Source organism: Pinus tabuliformis, chromosome 9 (assembly GCF_031772625.1).
Source record: "Pinus tabuliformis cultivar Carrire ecotype Pingquan chromosome 9, CPIR1, whole genome shotgun sequence".
NCBI classification, from domain to species: Eukaryota; Viridiplantae; Streptophyta; class Pinopsida; order Pinales; family Pinaceae; genus Pinus; species Pinus tabuliformis.
Genome location: NC_142307.1, coordinates 523,170,161 through 523,194,481, shown reverse-complemented (window position 1 = coordinate 523,194,481; position 24,321 = coordinate 523,170,161). Strand labels below are relative to the sequence as shown.

The 24,321-nt window shown below is 38.8% G+C and overlaps 1 pseudogene; it reads left to right on the top strand.

The window, feature by feature from the left end:
* The first annotated feature begins 3,152 nt into the window (after positions 1–3,152).
* LOC149149516 (glyceraldehyde-3-phosphate dehydrogenase, cytosolic-like) lies at positions 3,153–19,491 on the top strand (annotated as a pseudogene).
* Positions 19,492–24,321: the final 4,830 nt, after the last annotated feature.

Below are 24,321 nucleotides of genomic sequence, written 5' to 3'. Positions count from 1 at the left end.
GTGCTGTAGCTTTCTTTTTTTTCTCTACGGTCTTCCAACTTTCTTTATCTTACATCTCCTTCATCTCTCTGGTCCTTGGGACATTGGTGTCTTAGCTTCGCGGTCTATTGTGTTCGTCCTTTTGAAGATAGTCGGAGAAGAAGTTTGGTCTAGGAGATCTGCTTTGCTATTAAATGAATATTTATTTTGCGCGATATTCGAATCCTCATAACTGTTGATGCTTGAGGGGTCGTCGAGTTCTCTTTTCTGTTGTTGGGCAGGGCTTTCTCCCTGCTTGTCTTGAGAGCTGTTTCTTTCTTGCCCAAATTATTGTGATTCAGAGTTTGCTCTAAAGTATTCTTCTTTGATGACACTATAGTGTTCTTTTTGTGCTCCTTCCCACCATGTAGATCTGTGGTGGTTTTTTCTAGTAGAATTTTTCTGGGAGGCTTTTGGGCAATTTTTTGCTAGATGCCCTGTCTCAAAGCAGGATCGACATCTGAAGAGGACACTTTCATAATCGAGTTTCTGGTTCCACACATAGTCTTACTTATTAGGTTTATTACAGCTGGGAATCTGACGCTGATGTCCATTTCCACACAGATGCGTGCATAGGTGGTTCTGGTATATTCCTCTGTTTCTGGGCACCTACAATAAAATTTCCCAATTGCATTTCCAATGGCTTTTAGCGAGGAGAGATTCCAAAGATGTAAGGGTAGGCTTGGCAATCTCACCCAAACTGGTGTTGATGTTATGACTGTTGTTGAGGGATCAAATGATGGGTTCCATGGCTTCATGAATAGGCCTGAGTTTTCCCAAAACCAAGGGCCGGAATCTAGAATACATTGTCTGCTTTCAGGATTTTCAAAATCTACTATAAAAAAACCCGTAGCATAGGGGTAGATATTAATTTCATCAGAAATGACAGGCTTCCATACATCCGAGATCCAATTGTGGAGAGCTGTTAGCCGCGGCCAAAAACCATTGAACCAGCAAATTAGGGCACTTTCGGAAAACTTCAAAGCCTCATCGAGTGAGGCCTAGACCACCTGGACAGTGGGAGTTGGGGCTTCACTGACGATATGGGTAGGAGCTTTCCCTCCAGAAGTGGATGGAACTGAGCCAACAACTATTTTCGCGAAGCTGGGAGCCATATTTTACTTGCCCGTAGAACCCAGCGGCAAAGAAATAAGGCAGAAGATTAGATCTAGATCTAGCCGCAGAAGATTGAACAGGTGGTTTGTCTATGAAATTGGTTGTTGCCTTTGATAACCCCACAGTGTGAGACAGCGGAAGCCGAGACCCAGACACAGAGAAATAAAGCAGAAGATTAGATCTAGATCTAGCCACAGAAGATTAGATCTAGAACCCAGCCGCAGAGAGAAGATTAGATCTAGATCTAGATCTAGCCGCAGAAGATTAGATCTAGAACCCAGCCGCAAAGTCTCAGTAAGCCTTTTAATCCTAGCTTTGATAAGAGAGGAAAAATCATGCCGCTGGGCACATTGCCTTCATTCCAAATCGCAGACGTTTGATCCAAAGCAGTGTCGCTGGTTCTTAAATTCCACAGAAAGTTTGTCCTTGATCAAATGTGAAACATATATCTTGCAGATGCTGGTTAAAGTGTTACAAAATGCTGTGTGGAAATACACTGCACAGAAGACCACGAAACAAAAAACCCTAAAACCCTCAAGAAACTTGTTCCCATTAATTCCACAAGGCCGCGCTTTCATTTTCCTGATCAGCGGTGGGAGGAAGATTAAGATCCAGCAAGATCATGGCCCTCTGCGGGGACGAAGAGGCCGCCTGCTCAGAGGGTGCAGTGTTGAGAGAATTGTTGGGAGATTCGAACTCAAGCCAGTCGCTTCCAGAGGAAACTTCACGTCTCTTATTTGATACGAAAGCAAAAGCTGCGGCGTTCAAATCCGGCTGTTAAGGATGCAGGGCCTGAGTCCAGGAAATTCATGCTATGATCAAGAAACATTTTCTAAATAAGGATATGAAATTTTTTACTTATGGGTAATGTGAAGTCCAAAAACTTTAATGCTTAATTAAAGCACTTAATTGTTTCACAAAGCAAGAACAGGGCCCTTCGTGGGGACGAAGAGGCCGCTTGCTCAGAGGCTGCAGTGTTGAGAGAATAGTTGGGAGATTCGAACTCGAGCCAGTCGCTTCCAGAGGAAACTTCACATCTCATGTTTGATACGAAAGCAAAAGCTACGACGTTTAAATCCGGCTACTAAGGATGCAATGCCTGAGTCCAGAAAAGTCATGCTATGATCAAGAAACATTTTCTAAATAAGGATATGAAATTTTTTACTTATGGGTAATGTGAAGTCCAAAAACTTTAATGCTTAATTAAAGCACTTAATTGTTTCACAAAGGTTGGATATCCTTTTTTGAGGCTCTGAAGGCTCTTACCTTACAGTTGAGATGGTGTTTTGGTCAACATCTTATGAGATAACCCACTTGGTCATCACAAAGTTAATAAATGAGGTTGAAATAGAATTATTGAGTATATGACACGTGATCTAAGGACAAAACGATCGAATCAGTCCATGTATGCTTTCGTATCACCCTACTCATATCATAATCGATATTGAAAATAATTATGTTTTATTAATCGTCATCCATTTGAATCTTTAAGCCAAAGAGCAAAGGAGATAATCAAGCTGACATGCCATTAGTCTTGCTTTTAGGTGATACTCTTTGACCCTGTGACTCTCTCCCGCTGTGTGAGACCTCTTCGACCATAGAAAAGATTCAATAGTAATTGCCCATAGTTTTAATTGTCATTTCAAATAATACATTTCTGTACTAGATTCTACAACCATTTGTGTGGATCAGATCTACAAGCCCCCACCGATCAGACGACAGTTCCTAGGGTTGGAAATAGGAACTGCCCCGATCAGACCACCGCCATACAACCACCGCCAGATCGAACTTTCTTTCACGTGGATCCCTCCCTTCTTCGCCACTCTTCCTGTTTATTGTGATACCAAATATATTTTGCAATCTATTCCTGAATCCCAATTCCCCATCTATCTATATAAACCCCTATTTCTATAATCGAATCTGCAACTTGTTGAGCAGTTCCAGGCATTGAGTTGTGGTAGCAAAGGTTTTTTTTTTCATAAGCCGGTAGAGTCAAACAGGTGCCTTCAACCAGGCAAATGTCTGGTGTTGTTGTTATGAAGCCAAGAGAAATGGCTGCAAGCCAAAGTCGTGGTGCTGCTGTTGTTGAATTTGTGCAGGAAAGTTCGTTTGAATTGATGGAGAAACATGACGACGACGCGACCGAGGTTCGATCCTTGGTCTCTCAGCCCCACCGGCGGCCTCTTAGCCGATTGCAGAAGCGGGCGCCTGCTAAAATGCAGTTGAAAAGGTTGTCCCAGGAATTGATGGGATTCTCTTGCAGGAGCCCAATTCCTTTGTTATCTCCAATCCTAGTGTCGCCATTGGGAATAGAAGATCTTGAGAGGTTGCTGCCTAGTGAAGAAGTTGGAAAACAAAACCCAGAAGTAGAAGAAAGGGTAGTCATTGCTGTGATTCCAACGAATGGATGGCAACACCCCGCAGCGCCATTTTTTGGCCAGAGGGTTTGTTTGCACCTTCTCCCATTGTTTTGTATAATCTGTGTATTCCACACCGTTGTATATTCACTTTTGTATGGTGGCATTTATTCGGTCTCAGGGGCTTATATTAATTTTCTACGAGTTGTTTTTAGTAGGATTTTTGGGATTTTCCGATGTTGAAATTCGTGGAAAAATTAGAGGTGAAATTTTACACAGGATTACCCATCAAATTTATTATTTCAATAAATTCCTCCAGATTTTAAAAAAATTTGACAGAAAAAACTACCATAAAAACTTTCAGAAAATATTACTAAAAACAACCCCTAAAAGAGTGCCAGCCATGTCAGCCATGTCTTCCAAATGTAGACCATTAATTCTGGACTGTATTGAATGGCAGTAAGCTCACGGTTCCCCATTGATGGTTCAAAGTTTAGAAATAACGGCAATGAGCATGTTGTTTTATGATTCAGAGTTAATTTGTTTTAAGGGCAGAAAATCGTCTTGCTTTTCACTTTAATTTGTTTTAACTAATAAAATATTTATTTTAAAAATCATTCAAATTTAATAAATATATCTATCAACTATAGATAGAATATTTCAATAATCCATATTAAATATGAACTTCTTGTAAAAATTTCTGTTTTCCCACTCCGATTTTCAGTTTCTCCTTATTTCTCCCATATAGTTAAATGCCCTTTCCCATAACCATACATCCAACAAGCTGGAAAAAATAAATATTGCTGAAAACACAAATTCTGGAAATTTTACAGAATGCTGGAAATTGTAGAAATAAAATTCAACAGTAATAAACAGCCATTTAAACACTGATATTTTTGGTCAACTTGACCCTGGAAAAACCCCCTACAACTCTTGGGGAAAACCAGTTTGAGAGCTCTTCTTTATTTCTGGAAAATGCCTTTTTACAGTGAGAAAATTTTCAGCAAAAAATCAACAAAACAAATTTTTCCAGCAAGCAAACTTATCTATTTTTCAGCTAACAAACAATCTGGAAAAATGCGCTGTACGAGCTGTACGGAACGTACAGATGTACGGACTGTACGGATAGACCTCGAAATTTGTGCAGAAAATCGCCTCCTCGATATTCGTGCCTGAAAATTAGTTTTTCCCTGTTTGCTCACAAAAATTTGCCTTTTACTGCTTGTTATTTAAGCTGTACGAATTTGCTGAAGTGCTGCCTTGGTATGTGTGCCAAACTGCTGCCTCTTTCTCCTCTTTGTCCAGAAATCTCCCTTGCTCTCTTGCTCTCATTCTCCCAATCTGCTCATGAAAGAATGAATTGATCTTTTCCTCCTTTTCCTCCCTTAATCCAACCCTAAGTGACTTTTGGGTGATCCCTAAATCCAATGGCTGAAATAGATTTAGATCAATGGCTGAGATTAAATGCTCATTTAAATCTCACTTTCTATTTTTTAATTCACCCAACTTTAATAAAGACCCACTTAGTCATTTATTTCCAAAGTCACTTTTCCTTTCTAATTTTTCATTGACTTTATAAAAGTCACTTTAAAATTAGACTTAGTAACTTTATCACTTAAAGTCACTTTAAAATTAGATTTAACTTTATAAAAATTATAAAGTTACTTTAGGAGAAAAATTAACTTCTTTTGGACACTTTTCCTTAGGCCAAAGATCAAAGCCTTAGGGAACCACCTGTCCTCCGGTACCAAATTTCAACACTCCCTCTTACCGAGGAAGGTGTTCCTCACCACACCCATCTTGTCCCTGAAGTAGACATGCTTGCCCCGTGGTAAGGCTTTGGTAAGAATATCTGCAACCTGCTCATCAGTGGAAATATACTCAAGCTTCACAGCTCCCTTTTGAACATAGTCTCTGATGAAATGATATCTGATCCCGATATGCTTTGACCTGTCATGAAATACTGGATTCTCCGTGAGTTTAATGCAACTCTGATTATCACAGTAAATCACTGAGGGTCTCAACAAATGACCAAATAAGCCAAACAACATCTTGTGAAGCCAGATGGCCTCACAACTAGCTAGACTGGCTGCCATATACTCTGCTTCTGTTGAACTCAGTGCTACTGACTGCTGCTTCCGGCTGAACCATGACACTACTGCTGAACCCAACCCAAAACAACACCCTGAAGTGCTCTTCCTATCAGAAGCATAACCTGCCCAATTAGAATTAGTGTATCCTACCAATCTCACTCCATCCCCCTACCTGTAGTCTAGACCATAATCCACTGTCCCCTGCAAGTACCGCAAAATGTGTTTTGCAGCCACCCAGTGAACCTTCCTAGGCTCACACATAAATTGACTCATTGTGTTGACTGCAAAACAGATATCTGGTCTAGTGTTGACCAAATACATCAAGGAACCAATCAGCTGCCTGTACAATGTGGGATCCACCAACTCGGAATCCGAAGCATGAAGCTTCTTCCAGTTGGTAATCATCGGTGTCGACATGGGTCTACAATCCTCCATGTGGAATCTGCTAAGGATGTCCACAATATACTTCCCCTGCCCCAGGAAGAAATGCCCCTCCTCCTGCCACACCTCCAAACCCAAAATGTAATGCATCGAGCTGATGTCCTTCATCTCAAACTCCGCAGTAAGATCTCTCTTGCAGTGCTCTATGAGTCTCTCTGCACCTGTAATGACCAAGTCATCCACATACAACACCAGAATGAGAGGCTCCTCACCAATCACAATAAGGTAAAGGTTCGGATCTGCCTCACTCTTTATGAAACCCATCCCCTGCAAATATGTATCTATCCTGGAGTACCAAGCTCTAGGAGCTTGCTTCAGGCCATAAAGGGCCTTCTTCAGTCTGCACACATGGGACTCCTTCCCATGCACCTCAAAGCCCTGTGGCTGCTCAATGTACACCTCCTCCTGTATGAAGCCATTGAGAAATGGGGTCTTCACATCCATCTGGTGGATCTTCCAACCCCTCTCTGCTGCTGTCGATATAATGGAGCGGATTGAAGTATATTGAGCCACGGGAGCGAAGGTCTCCTCATAATCAACTCCCTCTACCTGGGAGAACCCTCTAGCCACAAACCTCGCTTTGAATTTCTCAATGCTGCCATCTGCAACATGCTTTACCTTGTAAAGCCATCTAGAAGTAACCACGGATTTGCCCTCAGGCCTCGGCACCACCTCCCAAACATCATTCTTCATGATAGAAGAATACTCCTCCTGCATGGCCTCTCTCCAGACCTGCTGGCTAGCTGCCTCCTCATAGCTATAAGGCTCAGAGTCAAGGATGCTGGTAACCATTGCCATATAGCTACAAAACCTCTCAAGTGGTCTACTCTCTCTGACCGGCCTCTTCGGCTCAGCAACAGATGTGGCATCTCTCAAGGTGTCCTGAAGCCACTTGGGCTTCCTCTTCCCTGAGCATGCTTCTCCCATAGGAGAATGAAACTCCTCCTCCTCATCACCATCAGTAGCCTGAACTCCTGACTGTCTGTCTGCTGTCCTCCTGCATGCACCTGAACCTGTAGAAGCTGAGGTACCGTGTGAACTGTCCATCAGTGGACTCCCTAGTGAACTACTCTGTGAACTGCTCTTCATGCTGCTCGGAGCACCACCCCTCTGGCTCGGTGAGCCACTGCTCACTGATGGACCTGACATCCTCATAGATGTACCTCCTGATCCTCCTGATCCCTGCCCACTGGATCCCTGCGACTGACTCAACTGCTGCTGAGGGTCTGGCTGATCCAGATACTCTAACTCCCGTGACCTCCTAAAGGCTCTGTCCTCCTCGAACTTCACATCCCTTTTGACAACAACTCTCCTCTGTGCAGGAAAGTAAATCCGAAAGGCCTTTGAGGTCTCACTGTAGCCCACAAAGATACCCTTCTCTGTGGTGGGCTCTAGTTTGGTCCTCTTCTCCTTGGGTATATAGGAGTATGTAATGCATCCAAAGATATGAAGATGACCAATATCAAGCTTCTTCCTAGAGAAAGCCTCATCCGGAGTCATGCACCCCAAGGCACGATGCAGACTCCTGTTTTGCAAGTAAACAGCTGTGTTGTAGGCCTCTGCCCACAAGAACAATGGCAACCCATGATCATGTAACATGGCTTTGGTAGCCCCTATGATGGATCTGTTCTTCCTCTCCGCAACCTCGTTCTGCTGAGGGTTGTAAGGAACAATGAACTCCCTCCTAATGCCTGCCTCCGCACAATAGTCAACAAACTCTCCAAGGGTGTACTCTCCTCCATTGTCTGACCTCAGGGACTTGATCTTTCGACCTGTCTAAGTCTCCACAAGAGCTCTGAACTCCTGAAACAGCTTGAAGACCTCACTCTTGGTCTTCAAAAAATAAATCTAGGTCCTCCTGGAGTGATCATCGATGAATAAAACATAGTATTCATATCCACTCAAGGAAACATGAGACATCCGACCGCTCACATCGGAATGAATCAAATCAAGTATCCCCGTCGCTCTGTTGTCACTGCTGGGAAAAGGGGATTTGGAAAACTTGCCCATCGCACAACCTCTGCAAGTATCAAAGTGATCAGTACTGAAATCTGGCACACCTGTAGTGATCTCCCGCAATGTCCTCAAGGCTCCATGATACATATGTCCCATCCTGCGGTGCCAAATCTCACACAGCTCAGAACTGCTAGCTCTGCTGTCAGTACTACTGCTCAATGCCAAAAGGGGCTGGAATGCAAACTTGTACACCTTTGCATGGCGTACACCTATCACTCTAGCTGAATCAGCTAGAGTGCCCCTGGGATACATCAACACCTGTCCTCCCCTGAACAGTACCTCATATCCTCTGTCCTCCAAAGCTGAGACAGATATGAAGTTCTTCCTCATCCCTAGCACATAAAGAACATCTGACACTTTCAAGGGAGGTTTGGACTCCCTCTGAAATGTCAGTGTCCCCACCCCGACTACTCTAACAACTCTGTCATCACCAAGTACTACCTCAATATCAGTGCCACTCTCTTAAAGCTCTGAGAAGTACTCCCAGACTCCTGTCATGTGATGTGAAGCCCCACTGTCCACATACCAGATACCTGAAGATTCTCTGCTAATCGAGGGAAAATCATGCTCCCTCTGAACCTGTGTGGCAGGTGATCCTGCACTAGAGGACTCACATGTAGTGAACGCAAACTCCCGGTCAAAACGACCTGCAAAGTCCTCAATCTCTGCTGAAGCTACCACGTCCTGGTTCTTCCTCTTCTTCTTCTTCTTCTCCAGACACACAACTGCATAGTGTCCCATCTTCTGACAATTCCAACACTTCACCTTGGAATAGTCCTTCTGTGTGTTCCCCTGTTTACCTTTACCTTTGCCTTTGCCCCCACCACCGCTTGTGGAAGCCTGCTTCTTCCCTTTGCCTTTCTTGCCTCCTGCCACCAGTGCTACATCCTCATCCTGCTCAACTGGCTTGGCTGCCCCAAGCTGACCTTTCTTGATCTCTGTCTGAATGCAATCATCCCAAAACCTCTCCCATGCGGGAAGGGTCTCACGTGCACAAACCCCATCAGCAAAGTTCAACCATGAACGGGGAAGGCCATTCACTGCAATCCGCACCAACTCAGTCGGTGGAATGGCCTCTCCAATCGCTACCAACTCATCTCTCATATTAGTAATCTTTGTGAGATATCCAACTGCACTATCATTACCCATCTTAATGTTCTTCAGCTTCTCCTTCAGGACCATCTTTCGGTTCTCATTGGTACTCTGGTAGAGATTGGACAATGTTGTCCACATCTCATGGGCATTGCTCTTTCCTCTCACATGAAGAATGCAATGGTCTTTGATTCCATCTAGAATCAGCCTCTTACCCTTGTTGTTCTTTTTATTATAAGCAACTAACTGAGTAGCATCAATAGGCACAACAACAGGGTTCTGTGTGGTATGCACCATGATATCCCAGACTTCTACCTCCTCAAAGATACTCTGCATTCTCTCCTTCCAAACGCTGTAATTTGTATGCCCATCTAGCCTATCCTCCACCCTCAATCCCAATGACATCCTGCTGTCCTAAAACTGAAAAATAGCACTGCTGTAGTAAAGGTAAAACTGTTGTTTATGAAAAAATAAGCTTGCTGGAATTTTCTGAGTGAAAAATCAGCAGCTGTAATTTTTCCTTTTGTTGTCCCAAACTGCCCTTCAGCACTCAAGCTCTGATACCATGTAAAAATTTCTGTTTTCCCACTCCAGTTTTCAGTTTTTCCTTATTTCTCCCATATAGTTAAATGCCCTTTCCCATAACCATACATTCAACAAGCTGGAAAAAATAAATATTGATGAAAACACAAATTCTGGAAATTTTACAGAATGTTGGAAATTGCAGAAATAAAAATCAGCAGTAATAAACAGCCATTAAAACACATTTAAACACTGAGTTTTTTGGTCAACTTGACCCTGGAAAAACCCCCTACAACTCTTGGGGAAAACCAGTTTGAGAGCTCTTCTTTATTTATGGAAAATGCCTTTTTACAGTGAGAAAATTTTCAGCAAAAAATCAACAAAACAAATTTTTCCAGCAAGCAAACTTATCTGTTTTTCAGCTAACAAACAATCTGGAAAATGCGTTGTACGAGCTGTACGGACCATACGAACCGTACAGATTGTACGGACAGTCGTACGGACTGTACGGATAGACCTCGAAATTTGTGCAGAAAATCGCCTCCTCGATATTCGTGCCTGAAAATCAGTTTTTCCCTGTTTGCTCACAAAAATCTGCCTTTTACTACTTGTTTTTTAAGTTGTCCGGATTTGCTGAAGCGCTGCCTTGGTATGTGTGCCAAACTGCTGTCTCTTTCTCCTCCTTGTCCAGAAATCTCCCTTGCTCTCTTGCTCTCCTTCTCCCAATCTGCTCATGAAAGAATGAATTGATCTTTTCCTCCTTTTCCTCCCTTAATCCAACCCTAAGTGACTTTTGGGTGATCCCTAAATCCAATGGCTGAAATAGATTTAGATCAATGGCTGAGATTAAATGCTCATTTAAATCTCACTTTCTATTTTTTAATTCACCCCACTTTAATAAAGACCCACTTAGTCATTTATTTCCAAAGTCACTTTTCCTTTCTAATTTTTCATTGACTTTATAAAAGTCACTTTAAAATTAGACTTAGTAACTTTATCACTTAAAGTCATTTTTAAATTAGATTTAACTTGATAAAAATTATAAAGTTACTTTAGGAGAAAAATTAACTTCTTTTGAACACTTTTCCTTAGGCCAAAGATCAAAGCCTTAGGGAACCACCTGTCCTCCGGTACCAAATTTCAACACTTCTTGGTGACGATGCACGATGAACTCTTTGCAAGAGAAAAGAAAAAGTTTTATCAAGAATTGATTCCACGCATATCAGACAACTATGCGGGAAAATTTCAAGACCTGTTTATCCACAACATACGATTCAATACTTGGAACTCTGTGGCACTCAGAATTCTTTCGCAACAGTTGCAATTGGGTCTACAGATTCTGGATATTTTTGTTCCAATCTCCAGAATAATAAAAATAATTGAAATGGTAGGTGGCCCTTATTGGGGTTAAATGCACTTACACCTCAAAACCCTAACTAGGCGTTGACACCCACCGTCATTTAATATTTGGAATAATAAAATTCAAATTCTTACCTATATCTTTATGTTAATGAATTACACGCAGATTTAGAATGCAATTTGTCAATTATATTTTTCATTTGAAAGAAAGATAATCCCAACTGACTGTCATTTTGAAAAGTACTAATATATTCTTATAATCATGGTTTATTATTAATTTTTTTTAAATAACTTAAACAAAGTGGAATATCATTCATATTTATGCTATTGTGAGGTAAAATTGTACAGATTAGTAGGCCGACAATATCTTCCACGTGGCATTTTGAAAATCGCCCTCCCCTCCGTTTAACGCCTCCGCCTTCCATTTAATGCTATCCTCTCCTGGTTGTAGCAAAAAATGACAGGAATTCCTCTTTAGTCGTGTTGTTCATAACTCCAATTTCAACTTCCAATTCACCGTATTCCCCGATCTTTATAGATGGTAGAGGAGGCACACAATACGACATGCCCGATAGAAAAGGAAACCAAACGAGGGCCACCATTTTCGCCATATTCCTGTGAATGAACTTCTGCAGACGTTTAGAGCTGCTGACATATTCGAACCTCTGACCTCCTGAATCTGAGTCTGGTTCCACCTGCAGCTCTATTGCCTTAGGAACCAATAGCCTCTTCTTGCCCCTGCCATTGTCATTTCCCCTCTATTTAATGTCATCGACATTCTTTTGCATGGTAATGTGTAAATACTAGTTTTGACCTTGTGGGGGTCTTAGTGTCGTGCTTTTCTCATTGGCACCCACACTCCAGGACAAACATATATTGGTTGATAAATAGTTTGAATATAATTTAAAATTTGGAATTTGGAACTTCATATTTACGCCGTAAGGCGTTTCCCTCTGAAATGAACTTCCCTAAAATCTACTTGTCATGCCTGTACGTCATTAGATTATGTGTTAGACGATTAGAGGATTGTTAATCGTTGGATGAAGGGAAGGTGAAGGTTCTCTGGATATGGGGGGTCATTTGGTCGACCTCTTGTCTATTATCTGTTGCAAAGTATTCACCCTTGCCTGAATGCTGTTAGATCAGAGCCTGAAAGATTTTCCTGGGGTACCCTTTTCGTCTTCTCCGCTCTTGCTTCCCATGCTGCCCTGACATACCTCTGAAACGGTCTACATCAAATCTCTGGGGAAATTTCATCCATGGCTTTCCTGAATGTAGAAATGAGATCCAACGGGCTTAGAGATGAATCGTCTAAGGACGACTGCTGTGTCCAAATGGTTTTCGTGATTGAATCTACAGGAGTCGAGGGCAAATCCGTCCCAGAGGAAGAAAAGCAATCCATTGCCGTTGTCGAAATTTTTCTCCAGGTTCGTGTTGGGTGTTGTTGAAGACACCTGCAAATTTTCGTCTGCAATTTTTACGCCAGGGGTAACCTTGTGCCATGTAGAGACCTGACAACTGAACTTTGTTGAAGCATTTCGACATGATTTTGTAGCTTTGTGCATGGGTCTGAGGATTTTTTTTCTTTTGATGACTTACTGGATGAGATTGAGGGATTTATTTGTATAATCGGTTGATTTTAAAGCTGTATTCGGAAGATAATTGCTATTATTTAAGCATTTTAGTAACAAAGCAGATCCTCCTATGTATCTAGTTACTTTTCTTTGGATCTCAACAGCTTATGACTTTGCAGTTTTCGTCTTTTAGATTGCTGATTAAACCCTCGTTTACATCAAATGCATATTATAGCCGCTAATCTGTGTTTCTTTTAAACTTGATATTGATAAAGCATTTCTGCAGACACTTTAGAATACTCTTTGTGGATAAGTTTGATCAATTTATGGATCATTGACACAGAATCAATCACTGCAAATACAAGTCTTTGGCATATTTAAAATTCTAATTAGCTCTATTCTCTTGTCATTATAAAGTATATTCTAGGAATGAAACCTTGAAGCCAGAAATGTTATCAAGGCTTGATTTGCTCTCTTCAAATCCCGCTCGATCATTATATACGGTATCTTTCAAGAAAAATTTGAGTTGGTTTGCATAATGAATACATTATTCTTTGGCAATGTTCGCTTGTATAATTAATACATTATTCTTTGGCAAAGTCCTTTTAAATGAGCAATTTTTCTCTTCTTCCTTATTTATCTATCTAGGAGGAATTCTTCATTGAAATTTAGGTGTATTTGCACATCATTCTCCTGATGAATTTTGGATCATCTACCTAAAGATTGTTCTTCGTTTTGCATTTTTTGTTCTTCGATTTATTCCCAACAGCATTTATGTTTTACGAACAAACTGAAACAGGAAGATTTTATTAACTCGTTTGATAACTTTCTTCTACCATATTTTGCCCACTCAAGATCTCTGCAGTAATTTTTGTGCCTTTGTTATTTTTCAGAATTATATGTTCAAGTATGACAGTGTCCACGGACAGTGGAAACATCATGAAGTCAAGGTCAGAGACTCGAAAACTTTGCTCTTTGGAGAAAAATCGTTTATAGCAAATGCATATTATAGCCGCTAATCTGTGTTTCTTTTGAACTTTATATTGATAAAGCATTTCTGCAAACACTTTAGAATACTCTTTGCGGACAAGTTTGATCGATTTACGGATCATTGAAAGAATCAATCACTAAAAATACAGATCTTTGGCATATTTAAAATTCTGATTAGCTCTATTCTCTTGTCATTATAAAGTATATTCTAGGAATGAAACCCTGAAGCCAAAAATGTTATCAAGGCTTGATTCTCTCTTCAAATCCTGCTCGATCATTATATACGGTATCTTTCAAGAATATTTGAGTTCATTTGCATAATGAATACATTATTCTTTGGCAAAGTCTTTTTAAATGAGCAATTTTTCTCTTCTTCCTTATTTATCTATCTAGGAGGAATTATTCATTGAAATTTAGGCGTATTTGCACATCATCCTCCTGATGTATTTTGGATCGTCTACCTGAAGATTATTCGTCATTTTTCATTTTTTGTTCTTCGATTTATTCCCAACAACATTTATGTTTTACGGAAAAACTGAAACAGGAATATTTTATTAACTCATTTGATAGATTTCTTCTACCATATTTTGCCCACTCAGGATCTCTGCAGTAATTTTTGTGCCTCTGTTATTTTTCAGAATTATATGTTCAAGTATGACAGTGTCCACGGACAGTGGAAGCATCATGAAGTCAAGGTCAAAGACCCGAAAACTTTAGTCTTTGGAGAAAAATCTATTGTTGTATTCGGTTTCAGGTAAAACACTTGTTTATGGAGATCAATGAGAGTTTCGTAGGCCAGTTACTGCTTGAGCTTAGGCATGAACAGAGTGTGAGTGCTGACATTGTCTATTTGTTCCCATTTGTCTAACTATTCACATTTTGGCTTGAAAATTGTAGAAATCCTGAGGGAATACCATGGGGTGAGGTCGGCGCAGAGTGTGTGGTTGAATCCACAGGTGTCTTCACCGATAAAGAGAAAGCAACTGCTCACTTGAAGGTTTGAATATTACCATTCCACAATTCAATTATAATTGACTTTTTCCTTCAAAGTTTATCCAACATGCTACTAATTAAAAATAAAATGTACCTAAAAGTTGATAAATGATATTTTAGGTAGCTAAGGAGTTGTCACATGTAATACCGCTCCCTCCCTACATGAGCAAGGAGATTTGGCAATAGCATGTCTCAAGTAAAAAACTTACCTTAGCTGCTTCAAGATAGCCCTGAGAAACCTGAAATGTTTGAAATGTCTTCTCTTCATGGGAAGTTATGATCAGGACCTTACCTGAACAAAACTTAGTATGACCAGGGTCTTACCTGAGCAACAAATAGTGAGACTACCACCTTACCGTGTCAAGTGACAAAATATAGCTTGTTACCATTACTTTCACGCAGTCATGAAATTGCACTGTTGTTCAAAACCTAGGGTTCACGATTTTCCTATCTTTACATCCAAATTTTCTCTTTGTAAAACCCACTTTGTTAAGCCATAAATGTTATCAAGGCTTGATTTTCTCTCTTCAAATCCTGCTCGATCATTATATACGGTATCTTTCAAGAATATTGGAGTTCGTTTGCATAATGAATACATTATTCTTTGGCAAAGTCCGCTTGTATAATATATACATTATTCTTTGGTAAATTCCTTTTAAATAAGCAATTTTTCTCTTCTTCCTTATTTATCTATCTAGGAGGAATTCTTCATTGAAATTTACGCGTATTTGCACATCATTCTCCTGATGAATTTTGGATCGACTACCTGAAGATTGTTCTTCGTTTTGCATTTTTCGTTCTTCGATTTATTCCCAACAGCATTTATGTTTTACGGACAAACTGAAACAGGAAGATTTTATTAACTCGTTTGATAGCTTTCTTCTACCATATTTTTCCCACTCAAGATCTCTGCAGTAATTTATGTGCCTATATTATTTTTCAGAATTATATGTTCAAGTATGACAATGTCCACGGACAATGGAAGCATCATGAAGTCAAGGTCAAAGGCCCGAAAACTTTACTCTTTGGAGAAAAATCTATTGCTATATTCGGTTTCAGGTAAAACACTTGTTTATGGAGATCAATGAGAGTTTCGTAGGTCATTTACTGCTTGAGCTTAGGCATGAATAGAGTGTGAGTGCTGAAATTGTATATTTGTTCCCATTTGTCTAACTGTTCACATTTGGTTTGAAAACTGTAGAAATCTTAAGGAAATACCATGGGGCGAGGTCGACGCAGAGTATGTGGTTGAATCTATAGGTGTCTTCACCGATAAAGAGAAAGCAGCTGCTCACTTGAAGGTTTGAATATTACCATTCCACAATTCAATTATAGTTGACTTTTTCCTTCAAAGTTTATCCGACATGCTACTATTTAAAAATACAATGTACCTAAAAGTTGATAAATGATATTTGAGGTAACTAAGGAGTTGTCACATGTAATACCGCTCCCTCCCTACATGAGCAAGGAGATTTGGCAATAACGCGTCTCAAGTAAAAAAATTACCTCAGCTGCTTCAAGATAGCCCTGAGAAACCTGAAATGTCTGAAATGTCTTCTCTTCATGGGAAGTTATGATCAAGACATTACCTGAAGAAAACTTAGTATGACCAAGGTCTTACTTGAGCAACAAACAGTGAGACTACCACCTTACCATGTCAAGTTACAAAATACAACGTGTTACCATTACTTTCACGCAGTCATCAAAGTGCACTGTTGTTTGAAACCTAGGGCTCACGATTTTCCTATCTTTACATCCAAATTATCTCTTTGTAAAGCCCACTTTGTTAAGCCAGAAATGTTATCAAGGCTTGATTTTCTCTCTTCAAATCCAGCTCAATCATTATATATGGTATCTTTCAAGAATATTTGAGTTCATTTGCATAATGAATACATTATTCCTTGGCAAAGTCCGCTTGTGTAATATATACATTATTCTTTGGTAAAGTCCTTTTAAATGAGCAATTTTTCTCTTTTTCCTTATTTATCTATCTAGGAGGAATTCTTCATTGAAATTTAGGCATATTTGCACATCATTCTCCTGATGAATTTTGGATCGTCTACGTGAATATTGTTCTTCGTTTTGCATTTTTTGTTCTTCGTTTATTCCCAACAGCATTTATGTTTTACGGATACACTGAAACAGGAAGATTTTATTAACTTGTTTGATAGCTTTCTTCTACCATATTTTGCCCACTCAAGATCTCTGCAGTAATTTCTGTGCCTTTGTTATTTTTCAAAATTATATGTTCAAGTATGACAGTGTCCACGGACAGTGGAAGCATCATGAAGTCAAGGTCAAAGACTCAAAAACTTTACTCTTTGGAGAAAAATCTGTTGCTGTATTCGGTTTCAGGTAAAACACTTGTTTATGGAGATCAATGAGAGTTTCTTAGGTCAATTATTGCTTGAGCTTAGGCATGAACAGAGTGTAAGTGCTGACATTGTCTATTTGTTCCCATTTGTCTAACTATTCACATTTTGGTTTGAAAACTGTAGAAATCCTGAGGAAATACCATGGGGCGAGGTTGGCGCAGAGTATGTGGTTGAATCCACAGGTGTCTTCACCGACAAAGAGAAAACAACTGCTCACTTGAAGGTTTGAATATTACCATTCCACAATTCAATTATAATTGATTTTTTCCTTCAAAGTTTATCCGACATGCTACTAATTAAAAATACAATGTACCTAAAAGTTGATAAATGATATTTTAGGTAACTAAGGAGTTGTCACATGTAATACCACTCCCTCCCTACATGTGACAACTCCTTAGTTACCTCAAATATCATTTATCAGTAATACCGCTCCCTCCCTACATGAGCAAGCAGATTTGGCAATAGCATGTTCGCTTTGGCTCTTTCTCAATTTATAAAATTGACATTGTTGACTGATATTGGCATAACCAACCCTATTCTAAGTTGAAACTTATTTCAAATTGAGCAGTCACATCATGAAAGGTTACCTTAAAATTGCTCCATAGTTGTGACTATTCGAAATTGACGAGGTGATTAAAAAATAACATATTTGTTTTCAGTTTCTTTGGAGAACAATCTATTCTATGATTTATTTTTTTTTTTGTGGTGCATGCAAAAATATTTTAAAGGCTATTAACATATCTAATTTTGTAAATTTCAAACGGTATAAAGTGCAACAATGGAAATTACAATTTGAACTCCATATAATAATTTTTTTTTGTTGATTTCTAATAGGCAGGTGCTAAAAAAGTTGTTATCTCAGCTCCAAGAAAGGATGCACTTATGTTTGTTGTTGGGGTTAATGAGCACCAATACAAATCTGATTTGAACATTGTTTCAAATGCAAGTTGTACTACTAACTACTTGGCTCCACTGGCTAAGGTTTGTAATGATATTTCTACTAACTTATCACAGTTTTCATTGTATAGGTGTCTTTATATGAGAAAAATTACATATTGGTGGGGAGGAACCATATGTTAAAAGAGAACAAAAACACTTTGTTTTCTCTGGCAGGTAATCAATGACAAGTTTGGCATTGTTGAAGGTCTCATGACAACTGTCCATTCCATCACAGGTACACTTACTATGAACTAGTATTATGCCCTTGAATTTTATTGATACAAGGCATTTGCAAGCTGCATTGACTTATGTTTCTGTATGTAAACAGCAACACAGAAGATAGTTGATGGACCATCAAACAAGGACTGGCGAGGTGACAGAGGAGCTGGTTTTAACATTATTCCTAGCAGTACAGGAGCAGCTAAGGTAGGAAGCAACAAATTATCAATGATGATTAAACATATTTAAAACCATCAGTAAATATTTTATTCTGGTGATTATCATTCACATTAAACACTTTATAAGGTTAGTTTTATTGATTTACTTCTCAGACAATTCTTTCGGTCATTCTTTTCATGTATAAAAATTACCTCAGTTGCTTCAAGATAGCCCTGAGAAACCTGAAATGTCTTCTCTTCATGGGAATTTATGATCAGGACCTTACCTGAACAAAACTTAGTATGACCAGGGTCTTACCGGAGCAGCAAACAGTGAGACTACCACCTTACCGTGTCAAGTGCCAAAATATAGCTTGTTACCATTACTTTCACGCAGTCATGAAAGTGCACTGTTGTTCGAAACCTAGGGCTCACGATTTTCCTATCTTTACATCCAAATTATCCCTTTGTAAAGCCCACTTTGTTAAGCTTGTCTGTTTCTATTTTCCACTGGTGTTTGTTCATCCTTATGGTTACCCTTGACATTTAGGTGACTGTTATGAGAGCAAATGGGAAGTACCACTTCTTTATAGTAGACGCAACAACACAGTTGCTTGACATTGGATCCCATTTGAATTTAATATTTTTTATTTCTTACCTAATTTTCGCATTTTATCATATTGTCCCATGCTTAGGGTAATTAGGTTTTATTTGTTTATTGGATTTCTTTGGAGAAACATTAACTGTGTACTTGCAATTGGTTATTTCTCTATAATCTAGTTGGGTTCTGCATATTTTTCTTCTAATTTTGTTAATATGAATCCCCACCAGCATCGCCTTTTATGTTCTCACAGCTACTAATTGTGATTGTATTTTTAAAGGTTGTTGGCAAGGTTCTACCAGGTCTCAATGGAAATTTGACTGGAATGGCCTTCTGAGTACCCACACCAGATGTTTCAGTTGTTGATTTGACTGTTAGACTTGAGAAGTCTGCCACTTATGACGAGATCAAGGCGGCCATTAAGTAAGTAGTCTCAGTTACCCCCTAAGAAGAGGAAGGGATGAGGATATATACAATCTCTATCAGGAATAAGTTTCGAGGTTGTGTATTTCATTTTAACTATATATGGTAAATTTCATTTTATAGGGAGGAATCTTAGGGAAAATTGAAAGGAATTCTTGGTTACATAGAGGACGGTGTGGTAACCTTATGCCATATAGAGACTTGACAACTAACAACCCAAAAAACTTCAAGAACTTGAAGAAGATATAGTATATTGGGTAAGATTTATTGTTTCCAATTCCAGAACAGAAAAATCCTTTCTCACTCATGTCACAATTTTCACTTATACTTCTCTAAAGTTAAGAATTGTACTTATCAGCGCTCCAATGCATTCACAGGATTAGGGATCGTTTCACTACCTTTGTTGAACAGGGAATGATAATTTTGTATTGGGAGAAACATATAAAGAGCACTGCTCATTGAAGTTTTTTCAAGCTTTGTCAGGATTATTGAATGTATTAGAAATAATTCAGAAGATGGAGGAACCAAAATACCTTTATGTAGTTGATTGCTTTTTACTATAAAGGAAATTTGAGTTTCATCAACATTGAGTTCATTAGAGCTATTCTGATACTCAACAATGGATGTGTGGCAGGTTATATTCCTTTTTGATGATTGGTTTGGTTTATTATTTGACATTTACTCCATGTTATATTTGTCCTTTCCCATTGAAATATTTAACAAATCCCCATATCTATATTCTTCTTTAGTTCTTTTTGAATAGGGTCATCGTGAGTTTCTTCTATCTTTATTTTTGCAGTTAACGTGGACAAAATTTTTTGACCTTCTGGCAGGTGTTGGACACAAACATCACTTCTAGTGGCATCTGGAATGCCATAAAGTTCTTGAAAATTTTCACGTGTTCTCACACTAATAGGAAGTCCAGAAAGAGCATTTGTTTTAGTTTCTTGACCTTCATCATTATTCTCATTAAAATCTATTGAATCACTATAAGTAACTAGAAGAAGATCTAGACACTAATAGGAAGTCCAGAAAGAGCATTTGTTTTAGTTGCTTGACCTTCATCATTATTCTCATCAGAATCTATTGAATCACCATAAGTAATTGGAAGAAGATCTAGAGCTGATATTTGAGACATTTCTTAAGCACTGAAGACAGATAATGGATTTGGCATGCTTGCAACATTTAAAGTTGACAAGTTTGGGGATTCTTTCCAATTCTTTGGATTAGAATGCCGACAACCATTTTCTAAGAATTTTCTGTCCCTGGGCATGTTCTTGTTTAGTCCATAATTTATGTTTTAATTTGCTAAATATACAATGAAATATAAAACAAATAACTAAGCCAAATCCCCTTCAATCAATGTTCTAAAAATGTGGGAGAAACATAGATGACTAAATGTTGAACCAATTGTTTCAGTTACTAGGCTTTTCTATCAGTTGAAATTCCTGCAATTACAGTCTTTTGACACAGAGGCTTCCCTTTTGTATGGACCTGATCAAAGGCACTCTCCTTGGATGTGACATGCTTGAGATTAAAATCTTTAATTGAGTCAACTTCTGCCTTGCTTAACATGACAAAGCTTTCCACCCCCAAAGATATGATATTTTTGTCCCTTTTCTTCACCAAGTGTTTTCCTGTTGTGAACAGAACCTCTACATGCAGATTTCTCTCTGTAGTTTGGTTAAAAAAAAACAATTTTATACGTAGACTAGGAATGAAAAAAAGTGTTTTTGAGCATAAACTTTACCAGTTAGATGTAGTGTTAAAGACCACCACAACAAATGTCAAAGCAATTTGTAGTGGTAATTAAATATCTCTTGCTTGTGTTAATAGAGAACGATTTTCATGGGCGCATTTTTAAAGAACATATCATTAGCTTAGTGTTAATGCATTTAAAAGATCATATTACAATTTTGTGAAATTTCCTTTATGTTTTTTTTTTCTTTTTCAATTTCTAGTTTTTAAAATGAGCTCTAACCTATAATGCTATGTATTATTAAACACGATAAGACCTTTATCTCTGACAAAGATTTTTCTAAATTAATAGATTTCTAACATTTGTTATCTATAATTTTCACAACAAAATCTGTGAGCATTCAAGTTGTTTCTAAATTTCAGTTATCAACGAGAAGAAGCAAGAATTGAAGCTTTGGTTAAATCTCAAGACTTCCAAATCTGAAGCTGCAACCAAAAATATTAAGGTATAAGGAGTGTGCCTATAAATATTGGTACACATTTAGGAATATTTCTATAATTATGGTCATTTACAACATTTAGAAAAATTGAATAGACATGTTGATATTTAGGTCATTGACCTAATGCACACACTATATGGATAATGGATTTCTGCACTTTATGCCTTATGACATTTCCTTTGCAACATCTGGTGCAAATGCTAGTTTATTAAATTTTAAGAAATTACATTTTATTGCCAACAATAACTTTCAATAATATAGGGAAGATTATTTATTTATATATGTATAAGTTAAATTATATATATATATATATATATATATATATATATTAGTTGATAATATAGTTAAATTTATTTTATCTTAATTTATTGGCAAATTATTAATTATTGGAAATAATTTATCATTGTTATTATTTTTGGGGGCTTGACATGTTTACACCACAAGATATTTGATCCTAATAAATTTTTAAAATCCTTGTATTGGATTGAGGAGAACGAGCAGGAGACGCAAATATGGAGGGGGGAGAGAGGGGGTTAGAGAGAAGGAGAGAGAAATTGAGAGAGAGAAGAAGAGAGGGAGGGAGAGAGGAAGGGATGAAGAAAGACATAGAGAGAGAAAGGTCAAGAGAGAGGGGGGAGTGACAAGGAAGAAATGGAGAGAGGATGTGTATGTTTTAGGAGTGAGATAGAGAGACAAAGAAGAAGAGATAAAGAGAGGGGGGAGAGAGAGGGAGAAAGAGAAAGACAGAGGGGGAGAGATAGTGACAAAGTTTGAGGGCAGAGAGAGAGAGAGAGTGATGGGGGGAGAGACAAAGGGAGGTGGGAGAGAAAGGGAGAGAGATGAGAGAGGGAGGGAGAGAGATGGAGATGGAGGAGGAGAGAGAGAGGAAGTGACAAGGGAGAGATTGAGAGAACGTTTGTATGTCGGGGGTGGGTGATATATATGGGGGAGAGAGCGGGAGAGAGAGAAGGAGAGAGGGAGGGAGATAGTGATAGAGTTGGAGGGTAGGGAGAAAAAGAGAGAGATGTTGAATGGTGTTTTCTTTGATGTCAACATTAGTCAATGCTCTTATATTTTTTTGCATTACATCAAGTTAGAACCTCCACTATTGGATGGTTGGAAAACCTAGTTCTATAGTTTGGGCTCCCTGGACTAAGGACATACCCCATGCTTTTTGGGGGGTTTTGAAGAAGTGAATCACTTATTTTTCCTTGGATATCCTCATCATTGGGTTCTCCTCGCCAAACTATTTTCTGTAGTATGTGGTACCCTGCATGGTTCCTCCTGGTTTGAGAAATAATCACATTTGAAGTTTAAGACCCTAGTTAATGGGTCAAAACCCCACGGGGTGGTGACATGTCATCATTGGTCAATTTATCAAATTAAGGGATTTTCATCTAGGTTTAAAGATCAACCATTATACAAAGATCAACCATTATGCGGAAGAAGATCGTTCCCTCACACTCTGCAAGTTTGAAAAAGGGTATTAAAAAAAACAATTTGTTTTGTTGTTCCTCCAAGCATGAATTAGTTTTTATGTGCAAGTTAATTATGCAGAATATAACACATAATTCATGTAAACATCAGGAAGAACAACACAAAGTTTGATGGCGAAGTTCACCCCTCCTAGGCTATGTCTTCGAGCCCTGCTCAAAAGGCTAGGCCACTCATAATTCAGTATTTAAAATGACGTACATCAATTTGTTGTTTACAATGTGGCTATTTCCCCTGCAAGGAAATGTTCTCTTACAGAGAACTCTCACAATAGAACTTGACAACTTGCAATTGTCATATCATCTACAACAAAACAAATAGTCTCCTGCAAGGACTCTAAACCTATACTAAAAATGAGCAATCATGCATCAACAAGTACATCATTCAATTACCTACCTCAACTTCACTTGGAGAGACAATGGTCCATGTACTGAATCTTGAAGAGTCGGTTGTTGCCACTATATTATAGACTCCGCTGATGAGTCCGGAGCACACCAAAACCCCTATTTTGGTTCTTCAATCGCCCAATTTGGCTTCTGTATGACTTCGGAATGTCAAAAACCAGCTCTACTCCAAAAACTAGCTCACAACACCACTCCAGGCTTCACTTTCCTCTCCTTCGAATTGCTTGTCTTATCTTTGGTGTATTAACAACCTTTTATAAGGTTTTTGGAACTCTAATTTTGGTGTAACATTATTGCTATCATAGAAATTTTTTATAATTTGAATGTGGAAAAGTCTAACTTTAGAGTTTGGGTGCAATACCTTGCAAGCATAACAAATTGGTTTGGATTTTGGCGCAACCATATGGTTTTAAACATAGCAACTTTGAAACCATATCTTAAACCTTAATATGGCGCATACCATATGACTTTGTTGCAACCAACGTTGTAACAACATTTTAATATAGCATATTCGAATTAATGAACATATAACATATGTTATGGTCTCGGCGTATATATTCACCATATCATTTTAACCAAGGTCTTCATATTGGACTGATAGATACAATCATCGACCCGTGGCACTTGACTTGAGTGTTAATCTAGTGGCAATCCTCGTGGTGCACCAACTCCCCGAAGGCTACATATCTTCCCGACGATGAACTAACCTTCGACCAAATATAGTTTTGGCATAGATGTCTTTGAATCTAGGGTGGTATGAAGTTTCGACCTCTGGCATATCACAACAGTTCGTAACCATGTGTGGTGGTTCCATGGCATATGGTTCCAATGACCCAACTCTATGCCATGTCGATGCCACTTTCGTTGCCAACCAAACTCAGCGCCACGTCGATGCCACCTCCGTTTCCAACCAAACTCCGCGCCAATAGGTGAGCCACC